At 35.8% G+C, this 9,683-nt stretch overlaps 1 pseudogene; it reads right to left on the reverse strand.

Annotated features, from left to right (window-relative positions):
- Positions 1-1,476: 1,476 nt before the first annotated feature.
- On the reverse strand, positions 1,477-2,016 carry LOC131915949 (protein canopy homolog 2-like; annotated as a pseudogene).
- Positions 2,017-9,683: the final 7,667 nt, after the last annotated feature.

Genomic DNA, 9,683 nt, shown 5'->3' on the forward strand with positions numbered 1-9,683 from the left:
GTGCAGTGTTTCGGCACTGTAGACACTACACACGTTTTGCTATTCCTCTAAGTTTATTTGGATGTAAATGTACTTCTCAAGGAGCAACAAGATAGAAGACACAGAAAACTGCTGCAGTATGTTGTTTCTACTCAAGTATCCTCCAAGGAATTTAAAAAAAAATCCTACTTCCATCATTTTCTGCTTAGAAAAAAACTGCTTCAGTTGTTGGAGAAAATAAGGGTTTAGAAAAGCGATGGAAGAAGACTATGATTCATCTCAAGATGAACATGACAAATAAAGATACGTCATATAGTCATTCAACCAATACTGATCATTCACTTTAAGTCAGAGTGGGGTAGGGAACGACATTTAAAAATGACAGAGATTTGACACAGACACAATGGTAAAGATGGATAATAATCATTTTTCTTCACCTGGGGTCATAGAGATCAATGAATCTATATCCATGACTCTATATTGTGGTAATATTAGCAATATGTTCTCATTTTTTAACATTACATTTGAGAAATGACATATATAAGAGTGTTTAAATAATTCTAATTTGAATTCATATTTGATGGATATGTAGAGTCTCACTGTAATCAGGATATAGTTACCATTTAATGCCAGGCATTTTAATATATGCAACACTGTTTTCTGTTTCTTCCTCTTACGTGTCTGAGTACTTTAATGCTTTGTGTGAACAGAATTGCCTTGCTGTTGGGTGTCAATAGTTGGCTGCTCTCTATCACCGCCATAACCATCCTTGTAGTCACTTAACTTCTTCTGCTCTTTATTTTAATAATTTAATGCAATGGAATTTAACAACCCCATGTCAATATACATTATTATACTATTTTGAGGTTAAAGCTTTGAAGCTAAGGGACTATAACTGCCTTGCCCGTAATTAACAGAATTTAGAATACCTTACAGAATTAACATTTATCTGTATGTATAAAAGCCAACATGAATATACATTCCACCTGCCTTCAAAATCTCTGTGCATAAACATTAAGCTACAGTAATTAGAAAACATAAAAAAATAAAGGTTAGACAAAGAAGTTGGCAACATAAGCCATAAATGGAGCATGTGCAAAATAATGGATTCCAGTCCTTACAGTTTAAGATGAAGACAACAGAGAGAGCTCAGAATCCCTACTAGATGTCCCAGGATAAACAGAGATGATGTTAAGAAAAGCCAACAGCACTTGAGAAATGATTTTATTTCTCTGTGAGTGATGCAAACAAGGAGGCAGAAACATAAACTTAGATTTAGCTGGGAAATTCCCTTTAAAATTAATAGAATCTGCCAGTAGAGCAAATGGAGTCTTGGAGAATCTTACAAAAACTGAAAGATCCTTTTTTTTTTTTTTTTTTTTGGTTTCAGACATTTTTTTCAGCTCATTTCCATAAAAACATAATATAAAAGGCAATGCCACCACCATCCCCTTCTAGGGATGTTCCTTCTAGTTGGTGTAAGCTGCTCCCAATGATTCATAGTTCATCACGTGATTTGTGCAGGGCATGGTCACATAGACCTGTTTGCTTACTGCAAAGTTTATCTTTAACATTGTCAGCCTCTTGGGAAAAGAACTCAGAAGTTCATCTTCATACTCTTCCACAATACTCTCACAGGCAAACTTGAGCATGTACTGAATCGATTCAGGTGCCCTGTAAGTCTAGTTTACTGGATTCTCCATTCCCACCCACAACACGTACATAGTTCTTGCAGTGGGTGAAAGGGTCAATCTGTTTTTCATACTCCTTCATGCTGTCACACACCTCCTCAAGCAACTCTGGGAGGTGGGCCTCTGAGCGGGCATAAGGTACCTCCACAACTGACTGGCTGCCATCTGGATTTATTCGGAAGGATCCCATCTGAATGGTCTTCTTGGGGTTTACCTGGGCAATTTCCCACTCTAATTCATCCATCAGAGCCCTGAAAGCTCCACAGTGTAGGTCATGGCTCCTTCAAGCCCAGGCAGTTCCCAGCAGGAACCCCAAAAGTAGGGCCAGCCAAACCCAGCCTTTCATCTTTAGCATAATGGGCTCTCTCCATCTCTGCTCCTACAGCCGCCACCGTGGCTCAGGCATTGGAAAACCGCTGGACTCTGAAAAGCGATCTCACACAGACAGAACCTGAGATTTTTTTTCCTCAGTATCTATTACACTATTTCTGGATATTTATAATATAACTATTTTGTATAATATACTATATTATTTTAAAATGAGTATGGACATGCAGTTATAAAAGTTCTTAATTTTTTATTTTTTTGTTAAAATGAATGATCATTTCTACTCAAAAGAATTTCAGAACTATGGTATTTGTGCTTGGGAACAAAACACAGTATATTTTTTCTCAAGGTGCATGTTTAAGAAGTGTAGAAAAAGTCAAATATCCTTTTATACTGGTGGATTTATTAAAGCACAGATAATGTATATATCGTTTTATGGAATGCTCCTTCTGGTTGAAACCCTCTCATTCCCAGTCTGCATAGCAATGTAACTTCTTGCCACTCTGCTCTCTTAGGAGCCACAGCCAAAGCTCCACCATTCTGCAATTACCTTCCTGTTTAATGCTTACCGGTTAAATTACACATTTAATTTACAATCTATTGATGACTTTTAAATTGCTTACCTTATGTTCTTATTAAAAAAAAAAAAAACTGTCATCCATCCCACCTCCATGGACTGCTTTGCAATGATAGTGACAGAAGTATGGGAAACAGTTTTACAGTAGATTTTTGGAAAGTTTTTGTTTCAGATATGCATGATGAAAAACATTATATGAATGTAGGTATTCTATTTAAAATCTCCTCCAATCTGTCACCAACTGAGAGGCAAATGCACAGCCGACCTGGTAATTAGAGATCATCAGACTTGCATCTGTGTTTAGCTGTTGCACAGGGGTAAACTTTGGTGGCAGATCCAGATGTTGGGGAAGAGATTATCCCAGCTGTTGGCAGTAGGAACCTGAAACAAGGCTACAACACGAAAATGACAAGAAGGATGTGCCAAGAAAGCTGAGGGATGAAGAAAAAAAAAATAGCAGTGTTATCCAGCTAAAGAGCTGGAGTGCATTGCTTACAGGAATTTGAGTTTCCTTGAGTATGTTGTAAGCCTTCTTGCGAGAGAATAGATGTATATTCATTTTCATCTCCACATGAGTGAGTTCTTTAGTTATAGCAACTGAAAACCAGTGATGAAATAACACTTACACTATGATCACAGCTATATATTTTACATACAACCCTCAGTAACTTTCCCCCATTGTTTATGCGAATTTCCATGGATAAGGCCATTTAGTTTAAATGTGTCAAATTCCTTAATGGATCAAACAACAAATATATTGGAAGCTCTTCATGAAACACTAAAGATTGCAAATAGATGGTTGGTAGATGGTTGGAGCTAATAGTACAAACTTAGAAATTGCATGTAAATCAATTTCTTAAGAGCGAGGAACATGCAAAATTGCATATAATTCTTGACTGAAATGTCAAGAATCAAGAATATTGAAAAAGAAAAGATGATATTTCTAGGAGTACAGAAAGGAAACCAAGGGAGGGAATGAATGGAGAGAGTGGCCAATGTTTAAGGGCTTGGTACAAAAGCATGAGGATGGAAGTTTGAATCCCAGAATGCATTTTAAAAAACACATGCCATCCTGTGCCTGCAACAGCGTCACTGTGGGAAGTGAAAACAATAGTATTGATGGAGATTGCTGGCTCCCAGCCTAACTATAGGCTCAAGGAGAGATAGAACCACAAAGGAATAAATAGAAAGTGATACAGAATGATATTAGTGTCTGCCTTGGCCTTCCTAGGTACCATATATCAGATGTGCATATACCACATTCTGTCGGTCTCTCTCTCCCTCCCTTTTCCCCCTCTCCTATCTCTCTGTCTCTGTCTCTGTCTTTCTCTCTCTCTCTCTCTCTCTCTCTCTCTCTCTCTCTCTCTCTCTCTCTCTCTCTCTCTTACACACATGCACACATGCACACATATACCCTAACATAAAAATGAAACTAAAGGAATAAATAAGAATTTGGGATCATAGCTTGTTGATAAATAGTCTTAATACTACATATGCTTTATTTAATAATATGGGCTGTGTGTTAGGCAACTGATGATACAGGTCTCACTGATTCTATCTCCCAGTATTCACTTTCTATTTAATCCCCTCCCTGCCATTTAGTCTGGAGCTAACTACTGGCTTCTGAAAAAAAGACTATGACCAAGTACATTCTGGATTAGATTACTGGATCATGAAACTGACTCACTGTCACCCACTTCCAACACATGTACCTTCTGCCTTCTTGGCTACTTGCTGTGATGAAGCATGCTGGGCATGCCTACATCGTAAGGGACAGAGTAGCAGTTGCTTGACTAGAATCAGAATTCACAAGAAATTCACAAGCAGTGTCCCCAAAACATTTGGCAAATGGCCTATTATAAAATGATCTTAGAGCCTGTCTTGTTATCTAGATGCTAAAGATTTAAACATCAGGGACTAGGGAAGTTCTACATATTCTTTTCACAACACCAATGAGAACATTCTATGATAGTCAACTGATTTGTTGTAGCACTACTTAAATCTCCCTTTTGCCTTTGACTAGACTCATTATCATGGCAATTTAATTTAGTTTTCCAGCTTTACATAGCATTTACATGTTAGTTACCTTAAAATGGGTGTTTTCAGTGTACATTTTGTCCTAAATATCAAATTGCCTTCCTGTGTATGAAACCATGCTGCTTGAGTGTCCAATGGGGCATCTTTCCCCTCAGCTTTGCTCATTTGAGCTACCTAAGGTCTTTTGTAAATTCTTATGAGTTTTAGAATCATTTTTCTACCTCCATGAAAAGGATTGGAATTCCAGTGATTTTCTAGATCACACTGGGAAGGAGGGACATTTTTATAATATTTAATTAGTACAATCTATGAATATGTGATTCCTTCATTTGCATCTTCTGAAATTGCTTTGATCAATGTCTTATACAGTTTTTTTTTTTTACAGTAATCTTTCACCTCCCTGATTAAATTCATACCTAAGGGCTTTATTTGTTATGCTATAGTAAATAGGATTAATTTTTCCTCTAATAATTTGTTGTTAGTATAAACACAAATGATAGTGATGTTTATATGATGATTCTGCATCTTCAAATTGTATGAAATTCATTAGCTTTAACAGTTTAATTTCTGTTATTCAGGGACATAGGTTTTTACACATAATCCTGAGTCTGTAGCATGTCATATACAAACAACTTCATTCGTTTTTAATTCATATGCTTTTTATTTCTTGCTCTTGACTTTAACTAAACTTGCTACACTCACATCCATCATCTTAATTTTGGTAACTCCATTATTCCAGTAACTCAAAAGCAAAACAGCTCAATCATTCTTTATTAGTCTCTCTCACATCCAACTTCCAAGCCAACAGGAAGGGCTTCATTCACCTTCATTAAAGACATAATCCTTCACCTTGATCATCTCTGTAAGTTTCTTATTTAATTTGTTGCTTGCATTATATCCTTCCTCTTTTATCAGAATACCATCTCACTCCTCTAGCTGAAACCAGTCGCTTCACTCAGAACAAGAATTAGGACATCTTCAGGATCCTATAGATCTTGATCCCTACTGTTCTTTTGACATCATTTATTCTTTCTCTATTCACTCTCTTCTCAGTAACAGCAGCTTCCTTCTTCTGCTGCTAACATATTAGTCATGGCTGTTGTGCAGAAAGGTATCTTCAACGCTTTTCTCAATCAATAGCTTTCAAATGGCCCCATCTAACTAGAAATTCTAACTCCTTACTCCTGAAACTCACAAATTCATTTTGCATTTTTTAAAAAAAGTTTGAGGTACTTGATTCCATTTCATGTCTTATATATTTTGCTTATGTGTGTTGCCTCTTCCTTTTCTGCTTTTCTTTTTTATTATAAGCCACAACATCTTTGTTTTGTGCACTTTATATGAAAGGATAGATCAGTTCTTGCTACACCTTTACTAAATGAATGGAGATTAAGTGCATAAATGAGCCTGAAAGGGATACCTCTTCCCTCAGGATGGTTCTTTGGTGATATTTTATTTGTATTAAAATGTTATTTGTATGTTAATAAATAAAGTTGCTCGGGGGTCAGAGCTATTAGCAAGCCATAGGAAAGCAGGGCAGTGGTGGCATACACTTGTGATCCCAGCACTTGGTAGTCAGAGCTGGGTAAGTCTCTGTGTGTTCAGGGATACAGCCAGTATTGGATACACATACCTTTAATCTCAATACCAAGCATGGAAAACCTGGAGGCCTATACAGACAGGCCATGACGAGGCTGTCATGTGGTTGGGTTTACAACCAATGAGAAGGCAGAACAGGAACTCTATATAAAGACTTTAACACAGGGGTAGCTCTGGTTCGGAGAGGTAGGACCACTGCAGGAGGAAGGGTAAGGTTTTAGCTCTTAGCTCTGACCTCTTGGCTTTCTTCTTTGCATTGGTTCTGTGTTTCTTATTTAATAAGAAGGTTGGTTACATCTACAGTTCTTTACTGTTCCTGAATGCTCTCTTCCAGTTTTCTGCTCATATACAACACCGCTATCCTTTCTTGACTTTTCTTCTTTGTCTTCAACTTTTCTACTAGTTACTCTCTATGGCTATTGTGTTCTCACAGACCATCTCTAATTCTCTGGCCTTTACGCTCTCCTCCTTGTGTTGTCCTTGCATTTAGACACAACACAGGTATTTGCTGTGGATATCGCTCTGTATAAATAAAACGCTGATTGGCCAGTAGCCAGGCAGGAAGTATAAGTGGGACAAGCAGAGAGGAGAATTCTGGGAAATGGAAGGTTGAGGCACAGAGAAGCTGCCAGCCACCACCATGAGAGGATAATAAGATATTGTTAAGCCATGAGCCACATGGCAACTTATAGATTAATAGAATGGGTTAATTTAAGATATAAGAACAGCTAGCTAGAAGCCTGCCATGGCCATACAGTTTATAAATAATATAAGTCTCTGTGTGTTTACTTGGTTGGGTCTGAGTGGCTGTGGGACTGGCGGGTGAGAGAGATTTGTCCTGACTGTGGGCCAGGAAGGACCAGAAAACTCTAGCTACAGGTATTAACTTTTATGGCAAGAATGTTCTGACATCTACCGTTCACTCATTGTTCCTGTCCCTCACCAAATTTAACTTTGACACTCATTGTAACGCCGGAAAATCTTTTAGTTATCTATAATAGTATAATAGTTGGGTAACAATCTGTTCAGAATTTGCTCAAACTCAGCTAAATGTTTTAGTGGAAATGGTTTTGCATCAACTTCCTAAAATATATGCTAAAAGGTCACAGATTGGAAATGCCTGGTGTTTCACTGAAGTCTTCTCCTATTTGATTTTGCTTTCTGTGTGGTCATTTTCACTTCTTAAATGTAACTGTGTCTTAAGTAACCTTACCTAAGACTTGATGACTAGTAACTCCTCAAGCTAGCAGAGATTTATATCTATAGGGTTAGGTGCGGTTTGAATTTTTTTCTGCTAAAAGAAATCCTTATTTAATGACTTGCCAAACAACTGTGATGTCTAGATTCCTTAACTGAAACTGGAAACTCTTGCTATCAACCAAGTGTCCTAAAAAGGTCACCCTTCTGCTGTATAGTGCTTCTGACTTCATTTGAGATGTCTTGTATTTGCACCACTAATGCCTAACTACCAACTAAGTCTGGAGTCCAGGTAAATGAATTAGTTCACGTTGTATTTGTTTATAATTCTAATAGACATTTTCTAAAGAAATTAGAAATTTTCTGATTAAAAAATTATGTTTTAATAAAACATTAATTCATAATAATGAGGCTGAATATTATAAATTAATTTTGGCTGCTGAATAGAAAGCAATGCTTGGGATTTTTGTGTTTGAGATTTGAAATTATTTTTAAATTTTAGAATATTTTCATGCACAGAATCTTAGGGATGTGACTCAAATTTATAAATAAGATTCATTTAGGTATCATTGTATAACTTACATAAATAACTTGAAAGCAAATGTATGTAGTACTTTTAGCAAACTTTCACACAAAACAAAGGTTTATGGTATGGAAATTTCCAGTGGTTGTATGATATCAGCAATGAAAAAGCTTCAGACATAGAGAAACTAAATTACAGAGATTTCAACCAAGAGTATTTGAGCTACAGTGCTTCACAATTATTTCAATGAATCTCCATACATTTCTCAATTTATAAATGTTGTTACTCTCCCTTCAAATAAGGAAAGCCAGAGCCTATAGAGAATTGTTTACTTGGCCAAATTCACACAAATACATTAATAAAGAGAACAACGAAAGTGTGTAGATGCTGCATTGGTGAGCAGCACCAGGGCCTACCACTCCCATTCTCCACTGATGTTCAACTGTCTTCAGTCATTTCCCTGCTCATATTTTCCACAGTGATAACAAAGACAGTGAAGTTATACAGAATCAAATTAAAGTAATCATTTTCCCCCAAGAGAAAATTGCTTTTATGTATACCATTGAAAAAAATGAAATCATCTGTGACATGACTAATATGCTTTAATACAATAAATGCATTGAACTAACTTATTAGTTCTATGTCAGGTAACAATTCTATGTGAACAGCTTATACAGTTAATATCAGCAATGCATGCATAATTTTCAACCCCTTTATATAAGCATGTTAGGCAATCAAATCAACTAAAGAATAATTTTCATGACAGTGACTTATTTGAAAGGAATCTTATTATTTTGCATTTTATTTATTGTTTCAAAATGGCAACATTTCATCAGCTTTGAAATATCACAAAGAATCTTTATATAGCTCTGTCCCTTTAATGGGAACACATAAAATACTTTAATTTCTAATGTAATATACCTATCTTAAGGAGAGCATAATCATTTATAATTCATGTCTCAATGGTATAAAAAGAGAAGTAATAAATACTCTGGCTGACATCCTTGCAAAATAGTGCTATTGTCCATCATTACAATGATATTTCTCGTATCTAGCATCAGTTTATTCCTAAATCCTTCACTTAATGGCAATAGCTTTAATGTTTGCCTAAGGGAAATGTTAAAATATTAATAAACTGGTGACCTCTTCTTAGACAGTCACCTGATTGAACTCTCAGTTCAATCATATACCAAAAAAACCCTAAGATTTAATATAAATACAGAAGAGGAAGTAGATGTATTATAAGAAAAGATATCTCTAGGTAGATAATTTTAAGTCAGTATTGCCAGTTCTAACAGTAAAATAAAGGCAGTCCTTGTGAAAATTAAGTAGAGAAATTTAAAATAGATGAGAAAATTCTCAGTGACAAACCTTCAATGGTCTTCAGTTTGAAGTCTTTGCAATGATCACATGTGTAAAATTAGTTCCTTTTAATCAAAAAGAACACAAAGCACTTTTAGAAAATTTCATTACAGAAATAATATATATTACTATCTTATTAGAACATGATGTAAAACCTTCAAGGCTTTCTTTGGACCACTATAGAGTGAGTGTTACTGAAGAGAGCATTAGCAGTCTACCAAATGTATACAAGTGTAAAACACAAATCTCATTCTCATTGGCTCTTGTAATTACATAACTGATATATTTTACATAATTTATTCAGTTGTCAATGAAATAATTTATATAGTAGAAGTTATATATAACTAATGTTCATACATGTACAATTATACAATCTTAGCAATTTAGGCAC

Source organism: Peromyscus eremicus, chromosome 8a (genome assembly GCF_949786415.1).
Source record: "Peromyscus eremicus chromosome 8a, PerEre_H2_v1, whole genome shotgun sequence".
Taxonomy (NCBI): domain Eukaryota; kingdom Metazoa; phylum Chordata; class Mammalia; order Rodentia; family Cricetidae; genus Peromyscus; species Peromyscus eremicus.